Below are 24,914 nucleotides of genomic sequence, written 5' to 3' on the forward strand. Positions count from 1 at the left end.
TGCTAGTGCTTCGGGCATCAACTAAGGTCCTCCATCACTGTCCATCTTGAGCCACTCAGATATAGAAGGTTTCTTCATTGCTGTTTCTGTAACAATTTTGTTTGACTAGTCGGGGTTTTTAGCGCTGAGATGAATGCTGGAACCAGGAGGACTGGTGGACCATTCTCAATCTGCCCTGTATCCTTAAATCTGTCTGGCATGAACCAAAGCATAAAGCCCTGACTCCAGCCTGTATATCCCTCTGGATCATTGAGGCACGCACACCTCCGATCCGCAACAAGGTTGTGGACCTCCTAGAGGACATAACATAAAGAATAGTTGCAAGGTGAAGCCATGCACCTCTCAAAGCTTCTTACTATTTAGAACTTTGCTGCCTGAACAACTTTGACAGCATCCCAATCAGGACTGCTTCAACTTTGCTGATGGCCACTCCCTCTCCTATAACTGGGTTAGGTAGATATTGACCAGGAACAAAAACCCTGGATTTGTTTTCTTTTTGCAAACAAATGCCAATTTGATTAATGCAAAAGCTCTGTCTCCAACTAAGTATTAGTTAACTTGGCATATACAAAAGAGCAAAGCTTCAGAGTTTTGTGGTCTGGTTCACTGATATATTCCTTGCTTAAGCTCATTGAGAATTCAGTATAGCCCTGAACATGAGGACTATTAAAATTACGGATTAGGGTAAAACAGGAAGCTTCTGTGATGCATGCTTACTATTTAATGCATTTAAAGCATTTAAGTCATTTAATTGTTTTGTTTTTGTACTGACCAGTTCTTTTTTTTCCTTAATTTATAGTGTCCAACATTCATTGCTGTAAAATCACGTGGCCAAGGCCATTGGGGTTTTAAAAATGGTGATGCCTCTAAGCAAGGTTCTATTTGCACACACATTTTACAAGGTGATATTAATTTACACTGATGAGTGTATTTTCTCAGAGCTGCTCTCACTGTGTTGACATATCTTCCCTGGAAATGTGGCAGAAATCCAACTTGCAAACATAAACTTGTACCCTCTGAGACCTCTACCGCTAGCTTACTGATTTGATTTTTGTACTTCTGGCGATGTTAGGTCAAGTAGAAGCAGCTCCAAGAAAATTTATCCACAGTATTATGAAAGCCCATAAATCAAATTGTTGTACTCAGATATCCAGTAGTTTTTTTTTCCTCTGGCAGCATCAATTGTGTGAAAGTAATATAATTTTGGAAGACTGAGGAATGACAGAGTAAGTACTGTTCATCAAAGTGTTCAGTTCAAGTCTAATGCATGCCTTGAATGAGATCGAGGAGAGTGTCTGCCTGCTACTGGTGTGGTCTACAAGTTACAGATTTTGTGCAGATCACAGTGAGGTGCTCAATACATGCTTGATGTTGTGAGCAAAAATCGAAGTCCACCCTTCAAATGCAAAGGTCAGATCAATTAGCTTGTAGCAGGTGTTTCGGCCATCAGGATGCAGAGACATGAACACACTGGAACGTGTTGAACTGAAAGACAGAGCAAAAGGTGAAGATGAACAGCAAAGTTGCTTACTCAGGCACTGGGGAGATTCTAGGTTTTCGGGATATGTTATGTGGAAAGAATTTGAAATATCTCATATGTGTCGTGTGCTCATCAGGATGACCAGACAGCAGGTGTAAGGGAGTTGAAAACCAGCCGAGCTAACAACCAGCCGAGCTAACAACAAAATGGACTGCTAGGGACTGAGAGTAGATATTGAAGGCTGGATCAGGCTGGAACAAAAATTGAGATGACAGCTTAAAAAAAGAGAATCATTTCTACACACCCCCTCCCCGTCATTGCTTTTTACCTGCACTGTTTGAAAAAGACTTTAATATTGTTAACAAATCAATTAAGAATTCTGTATTAATCCATTCTTACTTACTACCATAATGTAAAACTCTAAAATGTATTTAAATACTTGGCAACAACTGAATTCAAATAGAATCCACCTGGAATAGTCCAGCTATATTGTGTGGATTCCACCTGCACATGGATTTACTAATTTTGGTGTTCACCTGCACTTACCCGAATCAAGTTCAAATGGAAGATGGATTTGACTGTGCACCTGGGAGGCTCTCAGTGAAATGTAATGAGACCTTGGGGGCAAATAATTCTTCTGCTAATGTGCTCCTCCTGGAACTCCTGACAGTCCTTAAGCAGTCATTTAACTATTCCCTCAATTCAATACATTATTTAACTTGTACTTAGATGAATTTTAAATTCAAAAACTAAAAATAATTAAAAATAAATTAATTTACTCTAAGAAAAGTTTAAGTAAGTGATATCAGTAGAAAATAAGTAATTTAACACACCTTTTCCTTTCTAATCTTTTGTTTGCAAATCTACATTTAAATGAATGGGGGCTCACATCCTGCAGCTGTTTCAATTGATGTAGTGTTAAAAATGTGTTACCCTTGTATAATGTTGAGAGATTTCATGCAAATTCCAGTTCCACAGTGCCGTTCAGTGAGATCTCCAGCAAAGGAGTGTGTGACAGATGCATAAGTATTTTACCGTTCAGTATGTACGCTACTTTTGGGGGACTTGTACTAACTTGAAATATCAGTTGGTTTAAAGTAGTCACTCTGCTGAACGACTAATGCACAGTTAATTGGGAAAGCTGTTGTATATTTAATATTACAGTAATATTTGAGCACTATTGTAAATATATCATTTGATTCAGCAATTTTGTAGCTTACATAATACATTATAGGTTATATGTAACAGTACATGAATGGATGTATATCATTATGCCACCACATTATATGTGCACACCTCGCTGCAAGAGAAACTAGCATAGACGTTATCCTGATTAATTTTTGGAGTTACAAAACATAACAATGGCAGTAAGCAAGTTCTAAAATGAACCTGAGATGATAATGTACCTGTTGAAGCACAGCATGTTTTTTTTTCGCAGAGGAGGAAAGAGATAATCGAGTAGCAAGAAATCACAGAAAATCTTTTTTCTTCAAAAGTGCAAGTTTTAAAAGTTCTAAACGTTCAAGTTTAGAAAAAGGCAGAAAATCTATGAAACTCACAGGTTCATAAACAATGAGTACCAGATAATAATAATAATAATAATAATAATAATAATAATAATAATAATAATAATAATAATAATAAATGAATAAGCAGAAATAGCTGGCTTCTTTGGAAAGATAGATGTGTTTGATTGTACAAGAGATAACTGAATATTGTATAATGAGAAAATTGAGTAGTATTTTGAAGCAAATGAAATAGCTAGTGGAAAATGAGTACCAGTTTTACTGAGTGTAATTGGTGGAAGGGCTTACAATTTGCTTAGAAGTTTAACTGCTCCAAATAAACCAGTCAGAATTAGCTTTGCTGATATCATGACAGTAACATCGGAACATTTAGAACCAAAACCATTGTAGACTGAAGAACACTTTAGATTTCATAAGCAGAGTCAAAAGGAAGGGGAGTCCATTTCAGCTTACAGGGTTGAATTGAAGAGATTGTCTAAGCATTGCAAATTCAGTAATGGACTTCATCATGCACTGAAAGATAATTTAGTTTGTCGAATCTTACAAGAAAACATTCAAAAATTGCTCCCAACTGAAGTACTATACATGTTTAAAAGAACAGTTGAAGTCACTGTATCAATGGAAACAATAGCCAGCAATGCAATTGAGTTGTAGTCAAGGATTAAAGTGAGCTTCAACAAAATTGCAATGTCTAAACAGAAACCTGCCTGGTCAAACAAATTGTGTTACAGTTGTTGCAGGGGCTCACGTACACCAGACCAATGCAGGTTTAAAGGTGAAACTGCAGAAAATGCAACAAAGTAGAAAACATACAAAGAGCAGGTCAGGCAGTCAAAAGTAAATGGACTTCACAGTGAAGAGAAAAAGGTAAAAATTAAAGCTGCAGTTTCAAAAAAAGTACTAATCTGCATGCTGTTTATGAAAAATTGGATAATAATGAGAGTGACACAGGACTGAGTAGCCTTGTGATCTACAATAACAAGAGACAAGCAATACTGCTTAGACCAGAAGTGGGTGGCAAATTAATAAAATGGAAATGGATATTGACCTGACGGTTTCAGTCATTACATAAAATGAGTTTGAATAGCATTGAACTGAAGCTTGCAGATATCCAACTAAGAATTTATAGTGGAGAAAGGACAGCCAAGATGAATGGTCTGCGTCGAATTTAAGGTCACCATCAATCCAGTATTGAAAGTAGATCAATACCCTCTGACTAGGATGGAGGATATCTTTGCAAACCTTTCTGGAGGAAAGCAGTTCGGCAATGTGGACGTAGCTGAGGCCTACCTACAGATAGAGATGGAAGAAGAGTCCAAAGTGTTTATCACGATAGACACTCACAAAGGGCTTTATCATTGTAATGTGCTTATTTCTAGAGCACAATCTGCACTTGTACTCTGGCAGCAAGCTATGCAAGACTGTCCAGACCCTTAGTCGTACCTGGATGACGTCATTGTTATCAGTGAGGATGAGAAGGGACATTTCCAAAATCTCAAGTCAATGTTAAAAAGATTAGAAGAATATGGGCTCAGAGCACATTGCAACAAGTATGAATTATTTAAATGAAGCATCACTTACTATGCCCACACCATTGACACATAAGGATTACACCTAGTGTGCTGAGAAAATTCAAGCAGTAGTGGCTGCTCCAAGGCCAAAGGACATGTCACGGTCGTGGTCCATTTTTGGATTTGTCAATTACTATAACTGCTTCCTGTCAAACATGGCTACTGTACTCCACGCCTTGAAATCATTACTACAGATCAGGAAGAGATGGCAATGGACAAAGCAGTGCGAGGTGGTTTTCCAAAAGGGAAAGGAAATAGTGATGTCAGACACTGAGCTCACACATTATGATCCACTTCATCCAGTAAAGCTTGCCTGTGATGCCTCACCTAATAGTACAGGTGCAGCCATGTCACAAATTATGAGTGATGGAAGTAAACATCCCGTAGCCTTCACATCACATTCTCTTACCACTGCAGAGAAAAATTAATCACTGATTGACAGAGAGGCCTTGAGTCTGATTTGGGGTGAGAAACATTTCAAGCAGTACTTGGACAGTGCTCACTGTCATTATTGATCATCAGCATGAGTGTCTACTTTCAATCCACAGAAGAGTGTTACACTAACAGCAGCAGCGCAGATACAGAGATGGGCTGTTTTTTGGAGGATGCAATTACAAGATCAAATTCAAGTGGATGACTAAACTTGGAAATGTTGCAGATTTGTCCCATTTACTCTTGGAAAAGTAAATACCTGAAAAATCTACTAAAGAGAACATTCCCCTTGATGTATCTTCACGAATGCAAATCAAAAGTCTCCCTATTATGGCAGAGATGATCCAACAGGAAACCAAAAGATATCCCACATCTAAAATGGCGGGTATGTGCAGCAGAACTTTCAGTTCCCTTTTTTTAACCAGTACTGGGATGAACTTACCCTTGTCAGGGGTTGCCTTATGTGGGGATTGAGATTTTGAATGGCCTCTAAGACCTAATATTTTTCTGGAGTGAGATGACGTCGGAAAGACCATAAGACCATAAGATATAGGAGCAGAAGTGAGCTATTCGGCCTATAGAGTCTGCTCCACCATTCAATCATGGGCTGATCCAGTCATCTCCACTCCCCTGCTTTTACCCCATTGGACTTGATACTCTAGCTAATCAAGAACCTATCTACCTTTGCCTTAAATACACCCAATGACTTGGCCTCCACAGCTGATTGTGGCAACAAATTCCACAGATTTACCACCCACTGACTAAAATAATTTCTCTCCATCTCAGTTCTAAAAGGACATCCTTCAATCCTGAAGTCTTGCCCTCTTGTCCCAGAAACCCCCACCATGGAAAATAACTTTACCATATCTAATCTGTTCAGGCTTTTTCACATTCAGAATGTTTCTATAAGATTCCCCCTCATTCTCCTGAACTCCAGGGAATACAGCCCAAGAGCTGCCAGACGTTCCTCATATGGTAACCCTTTCATTCCTGGAATCTTTCTCGTGAATCTTCTCTGAACCCTCTACAAAGTCAGTATATCCATACTAAAGTAAGGAGCCCAAAGCTGCACACAATACTCCAAGTGTGGTCTCACGAGTGACTTATAGAGCCTCAACATCACATCCCTGCTCTTATATTCTGTCCCTCTCAAAATGAATGCCAACATTGCATTTCCCTTCTTCACAACTGACTCAACCTGGAGGTTAACCTTTAGGGTATCTTGAACAAGGACTCCCAAGTTCCTTTGCATCTCTGCATTTTGAATTCTCTCCCCACCTAAATAATATTCTGATCATTTACTTCATCCACCAATGTGCATGACCATACACTTTCCAACATTGTATTTCATTTGCCATTTCTTTGCCCATTCCCCTAAACTATCTAAGTCTCTCTGCAGGCTCTGCGTTTCCTCAACACTACCTGCTCCTCCACCAATCTTTGTATCATTGGCACATTTAGCCACAAATCCATTAATACCATAACCAAATCATTGACATACATTGTAAAAAACAATGGTCCCAACACTGCCACTGTGGAACTCCACTGGTAACTGGCAGCCAGCCAGAATAGGATCTCTTTATTCCCACTCTCTGTTCTCTGCCAACCAGCCAATGCTCCACCCATGCTAGTAACTTCCCTGTAATTCCATGGGCTCTTATTTTGCTAAGCAGCTTCATGTGCAGTACCTTGTCAAAGGCCTTCTGAAAATCCAAGTACAGCATGTCTACTACACCTCCTTCATCTACCCTGCTTGTAATTTCCTCCAAGAATTGTAGTAGGCTTGTCAGGAAGGATTTTCCTTTCAGGAAACTATGCTGGCATTAGCCTATCTTGTCATGTGCCTCCAGGCACTCTGAAATCTCATTTCTAACAATCAATTCCAACAACTTCCTAACCACTGATGTCAGGCTAACACACTCCCTGTGGCCACACACTTCAATTCCACAGACCACTCCCACTCCGATATGTCTGTCCATGGCCTCCTCTACCGTCAAGATGAGGCCACACGCAGGTCAATGGAGCAATACCTTATCTCCCACCTAGGTAGCCTCCTACCTGCCGGCATGAACATTCAACTCACAGACCTCTCTTGATACCCCTGCTCCCCTTACCCCATCCCTATCTATAATTTTAGTCTGGTTCTTTTTCCCCCCTCACTATAATCTCCCCCCAGCCCTACCTTCCTTTCTCTTTTATTTCCCATAATTCTCCACCTTCCCCCAGCCCATTTCCCTCCAGCCTATCACTTCCCAGCTCTCTACTTCATCCCTCCCCCCACTTCTTATCCCCCCTCAACCATCTCATGTTACTTCACTCCTGATGAAGGGTTTCGGCCTGAAACATCATCACTACCTCCTCCCATAGATGCCGTCTGGCCTGCTGAGTTCTGCCAGCATTTTGTGTTTTTATTTATTTCCAGCATCTGCAGATTCACTCATGTCAGGCTAACAGGTCTATAGTTTCCTTTCTGCTGTCTCCCACCCTTCTTAAATTGCGGAGTAACATTTGCAATTTTCCAATCATCCGGTACAATGCTAGAATCTATCGATTCTTGGAAGCTCATCGTTAATGCCTCCATAATCTCTCCAGCTACTTCTTTCAGGGTGCATTCCATCAGGTCCAGGAGGTTTATCCACCCTCAGACCATTAAGCTTCTTCAGCACCTTCTCAGTTGTAATTTTCACTGCACAAACTGCACTTCCCTAGTGAAGATGCAGAATGGTTGTGGCTTGGCAGCTGTGGGCCAAATCCTCATTATCCCAGGCTCCTATATAATTATTTTGATTAATTTTTAGGAGTTACAAAGCATAACAGAAGTTATAGTTGCATAATTTGTTTAAATAATTGTGCTGCAAAATATTTTCTTGAACATATAACTTATTTAACAAATACTTTTTTCTGACTTTAGTGACTTTTCACATTGAAACCGATCTAATATATGTTTCATCTTGGCTGAGGTATAACTGCATTAATTAAATTAGCTCCATATAAACACTGGAATTTGATGGTTAGGTACTCACAAAAACTTACTTACAACCATATTTGAAAGAACTGTGGACTAATCATGAATTCTCCTTTTATCCTGCCCATTGGTCTAAGTGTCAGAATGTGCTCTTCCTCTATGTCACTGTGACTCACTGATTTACTTTCCCTTCTCCATCCATGTTCATTCCCCTGCTCAGCGTAACTACTTAATCTTCATGGTATCTTCAAGCATAGAACATGCGAAAATCTGTCTTTTTACCTGTCTCCTGAAACCAATATCCTCAATTCCACTTTTACTCTGGTCTCTTTGGTTTTGGCCTTTTATGTTGTTCCAACAAATGGTAGTGTAAGGTCAAGCATCAGCATCTGATCTTCCTACACACTGCTGTCTCTGGGATTCAACTTCAGATTCAACTGTCTCAGAGAGTCAAACTTACCACTTTACATTGTAACTGGCCAGTCCTGATGAAGGTTCATCGACATTTCATGCTAACTCTTGTTTTCCACTCTCCACCCTCTTAGGCCTCTATGGGTCAAACGGCTGATACTGTGTTGTAAGGTTCGTTTTTGCTGCCTCAGCTGCTGAATACTTCCAGCATTCTTTTACATTGCAGTTTTCCATCAATTGCAATATATAGTTTAAATTTTGTCACACTGAGTTACATTTCACACAAATTCCAATCTTGCTTGTTTTCTCTGTCATCTGTCCTCACGATCCATTCCTAATTTACAACTTCTACAGACACCTCATCTTGCAATTTACAGCCCTTCATCATTCTTTCTCAGCTGGCATCACTACCATTTGCAATACAATTTATCTTGATTTCCACCTTTTCCACTTGTAACCCTCAGGCTTGACCAGCACGTGTCCGACTAGGGGAAGACAACTTCTGGCCCCGCCAAACTGAGAAATCTCATTTGTGTGGATGCTGTGTGATGTGTTGCCCAGTTACAAATCCGCACCGCAAAATATCAGACAGTACAGCATATTCAATTAACCGATTGAACTTCATAAATCTTAATCTGAATATAGGGTTAGTAAAGAAAACAAAAAGAAAAAGGGCCCATTTTAAGAGAAAAGTCAAATGTGCACATTGGAGCTCACAAATCCAGTCATTCATCAACCATTGACCTCCTCCGAGCATTGCCGACCTTCGGACTCTCACTGCCGGTCCACTCCATCCGGTGGTCTACCAGCTCTCTCCACACGCGTCTTCCTTCTTCATCTCTCCCCGGCAAAAGACTGCAAAAATCTCTCTTCCAGACTCACAAGAAACAGCAACAGGATTCCAAACCCCGTTATCTCCAGTCACAACCCAAACATTGCTGCCACAGAGAAACCATTACATTAGCAGTGAAACTTTAGAGCGCACTACACACTCTTTTGTTTTCCTCATCATTCTTTCCCTTGTAACTTTAAACAATTTAGTTTTCTACCTATGCCAAGTTCAGTTGTAGTGGTAATTAATATTGTTATTCCTATGCCATTCAGTTAGCCATCCCCACATGGGAGGAGTTCACATACTGTACAAGCAGGGTTATCAATAAAGTTCAGATGAGCATCATGTCTGCTGGTGTTCTGGTGTGCTCTGCACTATTGCTCAATAACAAACTCAACATGGTGTCAGAAATGGTTGATCATCTATGAATTGGAGGGACATACCAATTGATATCCCTAGCAAGAAAGAATTTACAGTAAAACTGTCCTTGTTTGTATATATCTATGAAAAATATCAAGAGACTTAAGAGACCTATCAACCTGGATTGCCTGTACTAGTTTGCTAACTAGCATGAGGCATAAGCTGAGAAAAGACCAGGATTGCCTGGCAATGCTTAAAGCTATGCCCAAACGTGGTGACATTGTAAAACTCTGTGGGCTACTAGCCTAGGGAAGTGCACAGAGGCACAGACACAGCAGAGAAGTCAGTCAAACTCTCAAGGGAAGAAAGGAAGATGTTTGTAGCCTAAGTAAATAAAATAATAAATAAACAAACAGAAAATGGAGCAAATACCTGCAGTAGCAACATCTACTCACCTAATAAAGCACACTGAGACATTTGATTTTTCTAAAACTGGAATTGCGAGATGTCTGAGATGCTTTGAGAGATTTTGTGTTGCAAGCAGTCTCACTCAGGCTTCAGAAGAGCATCAAGTAAGCACACTGATACATTACGTGGGTGACAAAGCAGTTGGCATCTTGGGCAGATTAGGATTGACAGATGCTAAGAGAAAGGAGTACAAAACAGTGCAGAACAAATTCAAAGAATATTTCACAGGAAAGAAGAATATGATATATGAGAGGGCAAAGTTCAACTCCAAAAAACAGGAGCCAGATGAAAGTATCATTGACTTTATCACAGCATTGTATGTCCTCTCAGACATATGAATCTGAGAGATAAGCTCATTAGAGACAGGATCGTTGTTGAGCTACTAGACCCCAAATTGTCAGTGAGACTTCAGTTGTAGGCAAATCTCACACTAGAGAAAGCTATTAGCGTGGTCAGGCAGAGTGAGAATGTTTGTCAGCAACAGGCAGAACTCAGGCATGAAGCTGATGCCGAGATAAAGCCAGAAGCTGCACAAAAAGAAGAGTACAAACAAGGTGCAGTCAGAAAGTCTTCAGAAAGAGATGACAGTAGAGCTTAGCTCAAATAAAACAGACAAGTGAAACAAATAGCAGGTAAAGTGTCCAAGTGCAGGAGATGCAGCAAGTCTCCATTCCATGTCAAAGAGCTCTGTCCAGCAAAAGAAGTGAAATGCCACCACTGCAATAGAGATGGCCATTATAAATGCCATTGTCACTCAAAAACTGTTCTTCAGGAAATTTAAGTATGGAGGCAAAGAGAGTGCTTCCCTTGGGGCTCTAGATTCAAATTGACAAGGCTGGTATACTACAGTCTAGTTGCAAAATGAGTTAAAATGGACACTGGGGCAGGTGTCATGGCCATTCCCAAATGTTTGTTCACAAAACTGGTAAGGAAACTAACATTATGCTAAACCCAACAAAGAAAGTGCTCATGGGGCCAAGACTCGGGAATGTGAAAGGGATGTTTACTGCTTCCATCCGTAAAAATGAGAAACAGTTATAAGAGGATGTGTATGTTGTTCAGAATCTCTTGTCACCAGCACTGGGATGACATGTCATTGAGAAGCTGAGCCTTATTGCAAGGTTGGAGTCACTAAACAATGTTCAGTGGCAGGAGAAATACCCCGAGTCATTCATAGGTCTGGGGTTACTGAAAGAAGAGTACCTTTTCCAACTCAGGCCAGGAGTGATGCCCTACTCTCTTACCACAGCAAGGCATATATCAGTCCAATTGATGAACATAGTCAAAATTGAACTTGAGAGAATGGACTAGAGGGAATGGACCTACTAACTGGTGTGCAGGCATTACTTTTGTTCCCAAACCAAAGACACAGTGAGAAATTGTGTTGATCTAACAAAATTAAATAATGCAGTAAGGCAGGAGAAGTTTATTCTGCTGTCTTGTGAACACACATTGGGTATGCTGGGTGGAGCAAATTTCTCCACCAAAGTGGATACAAATTCAGGGTTCTGGGGTCTGGAGCTCTGGAGTCACAGAAGTTCACAACCTTTATCATACCATATGGATGCTATTCCTTTAAGAGACGCTCTTTTGACATTTCATCAAACCCTGAACTCTTTTCAGGTGAGGATGATCCAATCTTTGGAGAGATTGGAAAGACTAGTCTACTACATGGACAATATACTCATTTTCAGAGGTTCAAGTGTGGAACATGGCACAAGAGTGGAATCTGCCCTGGAGAATCTGAAACAGGTTGGAATAACCCAGAACTAAAAGAAATGTGAATTTGTAAAGTAGGAGGTGAGGTTCTTAGTCCACCAACTGTCCTCAGAGCGAATGCAATGAGATTCAGACAACGTAGTCAGAGTTCAAAACATGGTAAAAGTTTAAAATGTATCAGTGATCTGCAGTTTCCTTGGCATGATAAATCACCCAGGAAAGCTTATTCTAGATTTGGCAGAGGAAACAAAGCCATGATGTGACCTCCTCTCTCAGAGAAATATTTGGACCTGGGACGCACCACAGGAAAAGTCATTCTCATTACTTATAGCAGAGCTTATCTCTCCACCAACATTGGTATTTTTAATCTGAACAATGCAACCAAGGTCTCAGCAGATGCCATGTCCTTTGGACTAGGGGGAGAGCTCAAGTAATATTACAGTAGTGTATGGAAGTCAGTGGTATATGCATCAAGAGCACTGACTCCTGCTGAACAACATAACGCCCAAATCAAAAAGGCAATGCTGGCTCTCATGTGGGCTTGTGACCACTTCAGTTGCTACTTGATAGGCACTAAACTCCTACTTGAAACAGACTACAAGTCACTTGTCAGCCTCCTCAGCTCAAAACACTTGAATGACTTCTACATTTTCAAAGATTCAGAATGAGGCTTATGCAATACTGTTATGATATTGAACATGTCCGCAGCAAATCTTTCACAACGCCAGACCCTGTGCTGAGGATGCCATGCAAAAGTGAGTGGATGGAAGTTGACTCGTCCCTCATGGAAGACTCCAATATCTAACTAGCTCAGGTATGTGATAGCTTTCCTGGATCACAGAGTAAACTGGACTAAATTCACGCATTCTTGAAGAAGGACCAGTTCTGCAGTAAGGTCAGGCAATATGGTGAGCATGGATGGCCAGCTGCTCCAATAGGAGCTCATGATCTCAGACCTTACTGGGTTGAAAGAGGCACTCTCACCATTCTTGATTGTTTTGCCGCTAAAGGGCTCCAGACTCATCATTCCCGCTTCTATGCAATGCCAAAGCCCTCAGCCAAATCCACCAAGGACATCAAAGTGTTGAAAAATATCACCTAAGAGCAAGGCAATCTGGAGCACACAGTTGGGAGATTATGTAAGGTAATCAGAATCGTGCAGAAAACTACACAAAAATCATGCTGAATATCTCTGTTCCACAGAATTCTCAGTTTTTTCATGGCAAATTGAAGTCATTTATATTTTTGCACTGAATGAAGACAAATATATTCTCACTGTAGATTACTACTCATAGAATTTTGAGGTGACCAAGCTGTCCCCTACATCCTCATCAGCAATTATACAGCACCTGAAAGCTGTATTCACTCAGCATGGACTACCAGATACACTTGTGTCATCACCAGTCCTCTATGCAGATGCTCAGAATTGAAACCTTTGCTAGGAACAATGGATTAGAGACTGAGAAAAGCCTCCTTCACTTCTCCAATTTCATTTACCAGACTTAGATAAAGTGAGAAAGTTTGCAACAACACAGTGTGTGAAACTGAAGAGCGTGCATGATCTCAGACACAGAGCAAAATCGTTTTTGCAGCTCTGGAGTGGTGAAGCTATTTGGGTTTCAGACCAATTCACCAAAGGAACGTTAGTCCAACGAATGTACCATGACCGTTTGTGTTCAGAACATCATGAGGTGAAATCAGGCACAACAGCTATGTGCAAGAGCACCTTCAAACTCCATGAAAGCTAAGCAGACAACTTTTTGTGCCAAAACCCTTTATCAGGACAGAAAAGTAAGGGGGTGAATCCAAAATAAAAAGATGGGAATGGGGAGACAAATGAAACCAGGTGAGGGGAGAGAAGTGTGTGGGCAGGAGAGGGAAGGGATAGGTGAAAGAAGTAAAAAGCTGCAGAAGAAGGAATCTGATAGGAGAGGACAATGAAACATAGAAGTAATGGAAGGAGGAGGGGAACCAGAGGGAGGTGCTAGGCAGGTAAGGAGAAGAGAAAAGGTGACAGGGTAATCAGAGTAAGGAATGGTAAAGGAGGAAAAGGGAAGGGGAGGAGAATTAAGAAAAGTTAGAGAAATCAATTTTCATGCCATCAGGTTGGAAGCTAGGCAGACAGAATATGAGGTGTTCCTCCTCCAACCTGACTGTGTAGGTGTATAGGAGACCATGCACAGACATGTTGGCATGGGACTGGAAGATGAATTGAAATTTGTGGCCATCAGGAAATCCTGCCTTTTATGGCAGAATGCGTGAAGCTACTCAGCAAAGGAACTCCCCAATCTACGTTGGGTTTCACCAATGCCACACCAGGAGGACCCAATACGGTAGATGACAAAGCCAGACTCAGAGGTGAAGAGTGGCATCACCTGGTAAAGCTGTTTGGGGCCCTGAATGGTGGTGAGGAAGGAGGTGTAGTGACTCGTCCAGGAGGAAGATCAGCAGGGAGAGACAAGTGGACAAGGGAGGCATGTAGAGAGTGAACCCAAAGAAAGTTGAGCATGGGGGAGAGTAAACACATACTTTGTGATAAGATCCCATTATAGAAGGTGGAAGTTATGGAGAATGACGTCCTGGATATCAAGGTTCATGGGGTGGGAGGTAAGGACAATGAGAACTCTATCCCTGTTATGACAGCAGGAGAATGGGGTGATGTCTGATGTGCAGGAAAAGGAGAAGATATGGGTGACAGCAGCATCGATGGTGATGGAATAGAAAACCCAGTTATTTGAAAAAGGAGGGATCTCAGTTGTTCTAGACTGGAGACCCTCATCCTGAGAACAGATGCAGCAGAAATGAAGGAAATGAGAAATGTGAGTGGTATTTTTCCAAGTAACATGATGGGGAGAGGTATAGTCAAAGACTAGGGAGCTTAAATTGAATAAAGTGATCAGAAGCATTTAGGAAAAGAGCAGCAGAATCCTTAAGATAGCCCTAAATAGGTAATTAGAGGTTATATCATTCAAGCTGCTGGAGATTGATGGGAAATACCAATATTAATAAAGGTCTTCTCCCAAGTTAAAGAAGGATCACATTTATACCTTTGTAAGTGTTTTGGTAGGGGAGTTAGACAAAATGTCAATAGTGTTTTGTACCTTTCTTGGTGATAGCTGGTTAGGAATCTTCCAAGAAAGCACCAAAAGATTTGCATTTATTTTTAATATCATAAGTGGCTTTTTTGAAAGGTTAGGTAAATGCAAGGTTGAGTTTAAATCGTTGTTTGCACTAATACTAAGAATGCAAACAAAGGTACAGGGGCTGAAGTTATTGTCAATGCTGAGAACACTATTGCCTTGTAATAGGCCTTGGACTTGTGGAAATTACAGAGAGGATATATGCAAAGCAAGGTTTTATCGTTTAGCCATTCTATAGCATAAGCTGTGTTAGCTTTTATTTAACTATATTTTACCATTATAGCGTTCCTCCCCTATTGCTTGAGTTACTGCAATATTTTGCTTCTGCTGCTGTGCCATCCCCATCTTTTGTTTCTTTCAAGCACAAATTTAATTAAAACGAAACACAAAGCAGCATGCAATTAGTTAGGCAAGCATGCAACACAATGTGCATGACAATTAATAGCACTGGTAGAAAACTGTAACGGTAGTCTCACTGATGCTTTACTCCTGTGACAAATTGGAATTATTCAAAGCAGACAGTGCACCAAAATTGACAGCTTGAATAATCTCACAATTTTCATCCAATTGAACCAATGTGACAGAACTATGCCATTGCCCTTGCCTTCTGTAGAATAATAACAATGATTAATTGTAATAAATGTTCCATTATTGAATCTAAATTACCATTGTCAAGACACTGGCAGTTTCTTTCAGCATTATCTTTAATAGTGCAGAAAGAGCATAATAAAATGACAGAGTCATAAAACATGAGCAGATATTTCTGAAGTTGATGAGAAGTGGCTTGTAATGTGCTCCTCTGATCTTATTTAGAATAGACTAGTAAACGTCTGGACATTAGCTTGTGCCTGGTGAAAAGTATAAATTGAATACCACACAGGTTGGCACTTCCCCTTTAAGAGAATGAACCGAAGAGCTGTGAGGCTGGGCGGAAATCTTCACTGTCCATTCAGAGACATACAATCCTTCCGGGAGACGGCAGGAGAAAAGCCAAAAACTTGCTTAGCTCCTCGTAAACCAACCTGTTTAAAAATTAAGATAAGCCCTGGCAAGTACCATGTAAAGCTGTGCAGCAGCCCCAGAAAACAGACTGTTTAACTTTGTTAAAAAAATTCAGTGCAGTAGGAAGATTAACTTCAGCTAGGCTTTGTTGTGGTCAACGTGGGATCAGAGATATTTATTATTCTGGACCAAAGTGAAAGCTTTATGAAGAGGATACTGATGTACAAGTTAATGTCCTGACTTAGAATCGGTTTGAATCTATATGCTCAGTAATGTTCTGTCCTTATACAATGTTACAGGATTGATAATCAGATTTTTCTCGTGAAGTGTGATAATGACCATTCTTGACCATTTCTATAGCTCTGGAAATTTGACCAATAAGTTTGAGGTTGCACAAATGAGGATTTCTGCTTACCCAGTGAGACCAAGCATCATGTAGAATTGTTCTGCAGCAGCCCAGATAAAACTTAGAAAACATCGTTCTGATTGTGCCTATCAGTAGGCAGTTGCAGACCAAGTCTTTGAAATTCCTTTCATCTTGCAGTATTGTGGAATTAAGGAACATCCGTGCTTCGAGGTGAATATTGTACACTCTGCTTCACAGAAGTCTGAAGGCTGACAACTCAATGCTCCTAATCAACAGTGAAGAATCTCCATTTTAACACTTGGAAACTAATTACAATGCTTGCTTGCACAGAGTACAACAACTGTTGTTGCTCGGAGACATGGAACTGGAGCACAAGCATGCATGGGAACCCTGTGGAAAAATGAAATGTTGAAAAAATTAAAGACCTGTTCCCTCCGTGGCCTTCAGGGACATATACACTTACAGTATCTATGCCTCCACAGAGTCTGTCTGCCTGGATTGGCTCAGTGGTTGATAAGATCACTGTTTCTCTCAGCTTCCCAACACCAAGATTATTCTGGGGGGCTGTAATTGATTCACACTGCAAATCTTAACTTTATTTTTATTTAGAAATAATCATGGTAATAAGCCCTTCCACCCACAAACCTGCACCGCTCAATTACACCCATGTGATCAATTAACATATTAATCCATATTTCATTGGAATGTGGGGGGAAACCAGAGCTCTTAGAGGAAGCCCACACAGTTATGGGGAGAATGTATAAACTCCTCCCAGACAGCATAAAAACTCCTTACAGTTAGCTACACTCTCCTGCATTAGTGATGTTCTATACTTTGGAATTGATTCACTTGACTCATAATCCTTCAGTCCAGAAGTTTAGACAGTGCAGGTGTAAGGATTTGTTAAACTTGCCAATGTCACTAAAGCTCAGTCCTTCTTTAAGTGCACCCACCTTGCATTTCAGATCGTGTTGTAGAATGCAGAAGTCACCATAAATTCCACTGAAGAGTCAGATCTGGTAGATCACCCGAGTGACTTCATCATGATCATTTCTGGATATGCCTGTCGAATACAGGACACCTTCATGTTATCTCTAATCTTTTAAGGGTGACACAGCCCCAAGGGAAGGATACTGCAGGATAAGGATAATCTCCTTATTTGGTTTCTTCCTGCTGTATACACTCCATGGCCACTTTATTAGGTAAAACCTCTTGTTCTAATAAAGTGACCACTGAGTGGTATGTTTGTGGTCTGCTACTCTAGCCCACCCACTTCAGGGTTCAATGTGTTATACATTCAGAGATGCTCTTCTGCACACCACTGATGTAACACAGGGATATTTCAGGTACTGTTCCCTTCCTGTCCTCTTGAACAAGTTTGGCAATTCTCCTCTGACCTCTCTCATCAACAAGGTATTTTTGCCCGTAGAACTGCTGCTCACTAAATGTTTCTCTCTGTAATCTCTAGAGATTGTTATGCATGAAAACGCTATGAGATCATCAGTTTCTGAGATACTCAAACCACCCTGTCTATTACCAACAATCATTTCACAATCCAACTCAGACAGAGCAACTTTCTTCCCCATTCTGATCTTTGGTTTGAAAAACAACTGAACCCTTTGATCGTGCCTACATACTTTTATGCATTGAGTTGTTGCTACATGATTGCCTGATTAGATATTTGCATCAATGAGCAGATGTAGAGGTATACCTAGTAAAGTGGCCACTGAGTGTATTCTCCAGCTACTAGAGCAGAAAACGCTGGCTGAAAATACAACTGATTTCCTTGCACTGAATTTTTACAATCTATTTCACTACATGGCACCCTTTAGTGTTCAATAAATAGGGCATCCTACTTTATCATTTTCTGCACCTAACCTCACAAACTCACAACTAAGCCATCAGCAGGTGCTGGATGAATATATGACATAATTCACCATGTGGATCATTCAGAAAACTTATTTATAGTTTACAGCAAGGTTTGTAGTACCATCTCATTTTATTTGTTTGACCCACGATCACCAATTTTTTGTACAGTGGAATTTGATGTTCGACTATTGTCACATAAAAACCACTTTGATGATAAAGAGGTCTACCTTTATCAGCATTCTGAAAAGTTTGTGAATAGAATTTATTCTCACATTTACTACTTTCAGTGTTTTTAGTGACAGGCTACCTACCCCAACACCATCCTTGTTATTTATGCATTGACTTATAAACCTTCAGTGACAGCCACATTGTCAAAGTACAGAGAGAGAAATTATGTCTGGATAAACAAACTCAAGAAGGTTTTCTTTTTTACAGCCCGTTTGAATATTTAGCACAGACCCCTTTCGATTCTTCACGTTAAGCCCGGGTAGAATATTCAATCAATTATTGGTCAACTTTAATTTGCCATGAATTCAGACTTCCTTACTGAGGGACAGAGAATTGTGAAGAAGGTTGGAGGAAAAGACAGAGAATGATTAAAAATGAGAATGATTAGGAGTATGTGAAGGAGAATAGGAAGAAAGAAGAATTGGAAGAGGAAGAGAAGACACCAGGACACCATCAGCAGTTCCCACAGCATTGCAAATGGAAGAGGCCAATAAATAGTTGTGCAGAAGTATCACCTTATTTGATGTGTTGTCACAGACTGCATAATGCACTAAAGACTTTCCTAACACACTTTGTTCTAATAGATCAGGTTCTATCAAAGACAAATGCCACTACAACATTATTTTGCTTAGTTTGATAAGAGGTTTGGTCCACGGTACAAAGAAATCACATTATTTTTCAACAGTTAGTGAGTGAAATGCAAGATTTAGCAAGTTTTTCTATATTTCTGGGGTGCTGAAATTATTTGTTTTTCCTGTGTGTATTTCCCCCAGAACTAAAATTGAAAAATTGGGATAAACACACACATTACAAAAATGTACTGTACATAACTTGTTATCGTCCTGAAAGTGATTTTGAATTACTGTGGCTTCCTCTGTGATGTTGGCCTAACAAGTTGGACATCTTTGAGATCAACCTGGTTGCTCACAGCTGCTGCTAATGTTAGTATGCTCCAGATAATGCCAATGCCTTCAGAGGAAGCAGTCCCTTCATAAACCAGTGTTGCTAATGTCAATCAAAAGGGATATTAAAGAGCTTTGAAGTCAACTATTCAATAGATCTGTTGCCAATAACAATTCCAAGGGACAAAGAAAAGTATATGATGTGATGGCACTTTTACTTCTATGTTACATTGAATGTCATGCAAGGTACAATGATGAAACACTGATCACTTCAATGGAAGAAAACGTTCTGCATTCCTTTTTGTTGTCTACATTCAAAGAGTAAAAAGTAAATTCTTGTGTGTTAAACATTTTGAACCTAAATGAGAGTTCTGGAAATGTTGTATTTGTCACGGTCCCATCTGGCAATTCCCCATTACCTCTTTAATTGGGCCTTAACCACCTTGCCTGACTTCCAATCGTTCCCAGTTCAGCAAATTACACACACCTGTTTCCCATCAGTAACTGCAGGATAAAAACCCTGGAATCACAACAAGGAACTGTTGGTTTGTTGATCAACTCTTGTATGAATAACCTCATTTCATGGTTATTTAGGACTGTCAGGTCTAAGTTCTGCATCGTCTCCTGGATTCTCTACGTGAACCTCGTCTCTGTATAAAGACTCTCTGAGATACTGGCTCTCTGTTCGCAGTGGTGCTAATGCCTAACGACTCTGCCTCAATGCCTGTGTCCTGCACCTGGGTTCATCCCCAGCCATGTCCTTGTGACAGAGCGAACTGGCCAAGAATGAACCTGGTGGACATGGACCCCGAGCAACAGGCCCTCGCCAGCCAGGGCTACTTACTGGGCGCCCACGACCAACTGCTCAGGGAGGTCACAGAAAACCTTCGTATGCTATCCACGAATGTGACAGAGGTAAGTGAACAAGTGGACCAGGTATCCGCTTTCCTTACTCTGTCCCCTCCAAGAATCCCAAACCACACAGCCTGGGATAGCTACGCCCCTGGGATCGGCAACACAATCCCCTTGAGAGCTGTACGTACCCGAGCCCAAACTGTATGCTGGGGACCTAGGGAGGTGCTGGGCCTTCTTATTACAATACTCCTTGGTCTTTGAGCTACAGCCACATATGTACACTTCAGATAGATCAAAGATTGCATACATCTTGGGGCTGTTACGAGGGGATGCCTTGGCATAGCCCACTGCGATATGGGATAACCCACCAGAGGTTTGCTCCTCTTTCATCTCTGAAATGAGAAAGGTTTTCAAACAGCCCATTCGCAGTAAGGATGCTGCAAGGCTCTTGCTGACTCTTTGTCAGGGCTTGCGGAGCACAGCAAAGTACTCCATCAAGTTTCGAACCTTAACAGCTGACTCAGAGTGAAATGACGAGGCCCTATGAGAGATATTCTGACAGGGCCTCTCAAATAAGATAAAAGATGAACTGGCAGTGAAGGATGACACGGACAGCCTGGACTCTCTGATCTCTCTAGCCACCAGACTAGATAATCGACTTCGAGAGCATCTGAGAGAAAAGACCAGTCTCCCCGCTCCTCAGGTCAACCCACGTCCCACCTTACCATCTTCTACCAGCACTAACCTCTCTCCCTCTCCTCTGTTCCTCACAGAGCTCCTGCTGCTGCTGTTCTAGTGAGTCAGACAGCACTCCCTTCTGTTCCCCAAATCTGGATGCAGATCACGGCTACCGTGAATTGTCAACAACAGTCCCTGTCCCTATCTGCCTTGGTGGATTCCGGTGCCGAGGGCAATCTGCTGGACGAAGACATAGCCTCCCAGGCTGGAATACCTCAAGAGCTGCTAAATACCCCTCAGGAGTCCTGGGCAATGGACAGAAAACTGCTGGCTCGGGTGACCCACTGTACACCACCCCTGACCTTGTTTCTCTCTGGAAACCATCGGGAGGATGTACGGTTCAATCTCATCCATTCGCCTCAAGCCCCTGTAGTTCTAGGATACCCATTGCTGAACCACCACAATCCCCACATCAACTGGTCTATCAGGAGGATTGCCAGCTGGAGCCCATCTTGCCATGCCAACTGTTTGCGGTCAGCCCCATCTCCCAGGGAGACTACTGCAACCCCACCTGTCATGGAACCCCTCGACTTGTCCAGAGTCCCCATGGAATACCATGACCTGGCACAGGTATTCAGTAAACAACGGGCTCTTTCCCTGCCTCTGCACCTCCCGTATGATTTTGCCATTGACCTTCTCCCTGGGGCCTCACTACCCACCAATCGTCTTTATAACCTATCCCGACTACAGAGAGGCCATGCAAAAATACATTAAAGAGTTCCTCATGGTGGGCATTATTAGACCTTCATCCTCCCCAGTAGATGCTGGTTTCTTCTTTGTAGAAAAGAAGGATGGGTCATTTCATCCTTGTATTAATTACCGAGGCCTAAACAATAAAACAGTTAAGAATAAGTACCCTCTACCCTTCATTAGTTTGGCATTTGAACCACTGCATGGAGCCACCATCTTCTCGAAGCTGGACCTTCAGAACACATACCATCTAGTCAGGATGGGGGGGGGGGGGAAACGAGTGGAAGATGGCCTTTAATATACCCCTGGGCCACTTTGAATATTTGGTCATGCCGTTTGGTCTCACCAATGCTCCCGCCGTTTTTCAAGCCCTAATCAATGATGTGCTGAGGGTCTTTATTAATCACTTCATATTCATTTACTTTGATGATATCTTGATATTTTCTAGCAGCCCCCCAGGAACACATTCGCCATGGCTGTCTAGTCCTCCAGAGACTGTGGGAAAACCAGTTATTTGTGAAGGCGGAAAAATGCGAGTTCCACGTTCCTTCGGTCAGCTTCCTGGGCTATATCATTGAGAACAGGCAGGTGAGGGCAGGCCCTAAGAAGATCCGGGCAGTGCAAGAATTGCCTAGGCCCACGACCAGCAAGCAACTTCAGCGGTTCCTGAGGTTTGCCAACTTCTACTGTCGATTTATCAGGGACTACAGTCGAGTGGCAGCCCCCCCTTACCCAGCTTACTTCGCCTACCACCCCTTTTTGTACGGACTCCGAAGCTGACTCAGCATTAACAACCACTCCCATCCTGGTCCATCTGGACCCTTCCCGCCAATTCATTGTTGAGGTGGACGCCTCTGACTCTGGGATAGGAGCAGTCCTGTCCCAATGATCAAGTTTGGATGAAAAGCTTCATTCCTGTGCTGCCTTTTCTCCCCAACTGTCCCCCACCGAGCGGAATTATGACGTGGGGAATTGGGAACTACTGGCGGTCAAACTAGCATTGGAAGAATGGTGGCACTGGCTGGCAGGGGTGGAACACCCGTTTGTTGTGTGGACTGATCATAATAACCTGGGCTATAATCAGATCGCCAAACGTTTGGGCATTATTTTTTGGAAGGTTCAAGTTTTCGCTCACATACCGTCCAGGATCTAAGAACTAGAAGCCGGACGTGCTCTTCCGCCAATACAACTACAAGGAGGACACTTCCGGTGTGGTGGCAACCCTCACTTGGGAGATCGAGTCCAAAGTAAAGGAAGCCCAACGGGATGACCCTGACTCCAGCAATGGCCCTGGCGATTGCCTGTATGTGCCTGATTCCATCAGATCCCGGGTTCTCCAGTGGGGGCACATATCTCAGTTCGCCTGCCAACCCAGGAGTGATCGGATCCTGGCTCTTCTGAAAAGACACTTTTGGTGGTCATCCATGGAGGCGGATACCCATTCCTATGTCTCGGCATGTTCCATCCGTGCCCGTGGAAAAGCCTCTCATCGGCCACCTGCGGATTTACTTCGTCCTCTACCTGTCCCTGGTCATCCCTGGTCGCACATCGCCCCAGACTTCACCAGTCTACCCCCTTCACATGGGAACACCACCGTACTCACCATGGTAGACCAATTCTCCAAGGCGGTGCACATCGTAGCCCTCCCTAAACTCCTTCTGCTCAGGAGACCGCAGACCTTCTCATCAGCCACGTTATCCGCCTTCACAGAATCCCCACGAACATAGTCTCTGATCGAGGTCCCCAGTTCACCTCGCAGGTATGGAAGGCCTTCTGTCAAGCCTTGGGTGCATCGGTCAGCCTGTCATCCGGCTTCCACCCCCAGACGAACGGGCAAACGGAACGGGTCAACCAGGACTTGGAGGCGACTCTATGTTGCGTAATGTCAAACAGCCCGTCGACCTGGAGCAACCATCTCCCGTGGGTTGAGTGCGCCCACAACTCTCTGGTGAGTTCTGCCGTTGGAAGGCTCCCTTCGAGTGTTCCCTTGGGTACCGACCCCCACTACTCCCCACGAAAGAAGAGGAAATTGCAGTGCCATCTGTTCAGGACCATATCAATCAGTGCCTTAAGGTTTGGGAGGAGAGACACACAGCCCTACTCAGATCAGCAGATCGCAATAAGAAGATCACCGACCGACTCCGGACTCTGGCGCCTGAGTACTGACCGGGGCAGATGGTGTGGCTTTCCTCCAAGGACATCCCGCTCAAAAACGAGCATAGGAAACTTGCCCCTTGCTTCCTGGGACCATTCAAGGTCGAAGGGGTTATCAATCCCACAGTAGTCCGACTTCAACTGCCAAGATCTATGCGCATCCACCCTACCTTTCACATTTCCCAATTAAAGCCAGTCTTCGTCAGCCCCTTGTGTCCTCCGACTGAGACTCCCTCACCTGCCCATATCATCGACAACAATCCGGCATACACCGTCCAACAACTACTGGATGTGCGCCGTTGGGACAGGGGTTTCCAATGTCTGGTAGTTTGGGAAGGGTACGGTCCAGAAGAGCATTCCTGGGTTCCCCACTCCTTCATCCTGGACCCCTCCCTCATCCAAGACTTCCATCGGGACCATCCGGACAAGCCTGGAGGATCGCCCGGAAGCTCCCATTTGGGGGGGAGGGGGGAGTGTACTGTCATGGTCCTGTTTGGCAATTCCCCATTACCTCTTTAATTGGGCTCTAACCCCCTTGACTGATGTCCAGTCATTCCCAGTTCAGCAAATTACACACCTGCTTCCCATCAGTAACTGCAGGATAAAAACCCTGGAATCACAACAAGGAACTACCAGTTTGTTGGTCAACTCTTGTATGAGTAAACTTGTTTCATGGTTATTTAGGACTGTCAGTTCTAAGTTATGCATCATCTACTGGATCTTCTATGTGAACCTTGTCTCTGTATAAAGTCTTTCCAAGATGCCAGCTCTCTGTTCGCAGTGGTGCTAACGCCTAATGACTTTGCCTCAGCGTCTGTGTCCTGCACCTGAGATTGTCTCCAGCCACGTCCTTGCAGCAGTATTTTAAAGTGACCAAGAAGGGGGAGTGACACTACGCTGTATCAGGAGATAATGTAAGCGTGCTCTTGCATGATGTCCAGTAACATTTAACTGTCTTACACTCAGTAGGTTTTTTAATGGAAAATTAAAAGGCTTTCTTTAGGATAGATTGCTATTGACAAGGCCAATACTGATTGTCACTCATTTATTTTCCTTGCAAAGAGATGATGTTACTCGTGCCCTTTGGGTATGATATAGTCCATAAAAATAACTGCAATGCATTTTTAATGGCATACATGTAGCCAATGTGATGGTGGTGGATGATGTAGATGCAAAAGCTCTACAGGCTGTATTGTTTAGAATAA

This window comes from Hemitrygon akajei, chromosome 13 (assembly GCF_048418815.1).
Source record: "Hemitrygon akajei chromosome 13, sHemAka1.3, whole genome shotgun sequence".
Classification (NCBI taxonomy): Eukaryota; Metazoa; Chordata; class Chondrichthyes; order Myliobatiformes; family Dasyatidae; genus Hemitrygon; species Hemitrygon akajei.